Raw genomic sequence first — 1,716 nt, 5'->3', positions numbered from 1 at the left:
GTTTCCTAAAGAAAATGCACAAGGATAAGAGTTTTTGGCAACATAAGTAAGTAAAGGCATCTGACATTCATTATGAAAAGAATCGAATAAAAATACCCCGGTCAAGACTTCTTTGGGGATGAAAGGTCTGGCACCGGCCTTGAAGAAATCTGTATTGAGGTTGTCCAGGCTATCGAAAATGGCCTAAAAAGAAAAAAAAAGGGGTCAGTGTTCGCCAAGACGCTTTGGCTTGTCTCTTTACAGTACATTCTATTTCTCTGTTGGGAAACATTTTCCGAACATACCTTCATGTCCCCGGGCCACATGTGTTTGCTGGCGTCGATGCGGAAAGCCGCGACACCTAGCCGATGAGCTTTCATGAATTCCCTGATTTCCTCGGACGTGTCAGTGCCTTGGTTTAGGTCGTTCAGTCCCAACCCAATTGCAGTTGCGCACCTGGAGGGAAGTGGGACATTTAAGAAAAATGGTTACCTCTACACTGCAAAAACTTTATCTGTAGATTATTAACCCGCAGTTTGGGTTTGCACCTGTGAAAAGGGTTTTTCATATTTAAATCTAAACTATTAAACATCAATTTTTTTACAACAACTCCCTAACCTGATTTGGGGTCGCCGTAGTTTCAATGTTCCGAAAAGGTGTGGCAGTTGCCGTCGTTGAAGTCGAAAGCGGAGTAAGGAACGCCGGGTAGGACTGTGCGCCCGAGTCGAAGGAGGACCCTCCGGAGGCTCCCGTGCCCAGAGGCCATCCGCCAGACATGGGTTTATCACAGCGTCGACGTAGATCCTGGAGGGGTAGTTGTTTGGCCCCTATGGGAACGAAATTAAATTATTTTGGATCGATAAATTGTCAACAGACATAGATAAAATTGTCCATAATAAAAATAAATTCCTTACTTTCCTAACTCCACATTGTTGCAGCGTGGACCATGTTTTGAAAACATTTTCGTCACCCGGGAAAGAGTGACGAGTTTATAGGAGACGGGCTGGTACCTCTCCCCCCACGGGGCGTTGCACGTCTCCTGGTACACCTCCAACATACTCGTTAGGTGGTGATACCTGCCGAGAGAGAAAAATTGTTTTCAAACTTTTTTGATGTGATGGATTATTGATTATTTAGGTAAGCCTTTATTTTTTTCCCTAGTCATGCAGGTAAACTTTTTATCTTATTTATGCAGTTATTCGATTAAGTCTTAGATTTTTCTATAGTTATTCAGCCTTTTGCTTATCTGTTTATAAGTCATAAGTCGGTGGTTACCTGAACGCCGGCGAATCCCCGAGGACCCAAGAAGTTCTCGCATTCCGCTGGGGATGTCCGACCACTTCCATTCAAAAAGTGGACGATTACCTTAAAGATGAAGTCAAGATGGTAGATTGTTTTAGTTGGGCGAAGTTAGGTTTCTGTTCTAAGAACAACGCAGAGTACGGTACTTCAATTGAATGTCCAAAAATATATAGGAATTCAGTGAAAACATTCAACACCAAATTAAACACTTGATTATCCCATGAATTGAGACTGAAAGAAATAACTTCTTGAGTCAGAAGCGAGACTCACTTGTCCATTGCTAGAGTTGGGATCCCACTGGGCTTGTGTGGCCGCAGCCAACAGAACTACCAGAGGCAGACCCCCAGCATTGTGCGCAAGCATTGCCAAAGAACATAAAAGGGTTTTCATTAAATAAAAAAAAATGATGCTTGCTCGAAAGTTTTGATTACTTTC

The 1,716-nt window shown here is 42.9% G+C and overlaps 1 pseudogene; it reads right to left on the bottom strand.

The window, feature by feature from the left end:
* The window catches only part of LOC119592367, a 3,340-nt pseudogene extending 1,696 nt beyond the window's left edge, over window positions 1-1,644 (bottom strand).
* Between the last annotated feature and the right edge of the window lie 72 nt (window positions 1,645-1,716).

The sequence above is a fragment of the Penaeus monodon genome, chromosome 30 (assembly GCF_015228065.2).
Source record: "Penaeus monodon isolate SGIC_2016 chromosome 30, NSTDA_Pmon_1, whole genome shotgun sequence".
NCBI lineage: Eukaryota > Metazoa > Arthropoda > Malacostraca > Decapoda > Penaeidae > Penaeus > Penaeus monodon.
The sequence above is the reverse complement of the archived record's forward strand: the minus strand, read 5'-3'. Positions and strand labels throughout refer to the sequence as shown.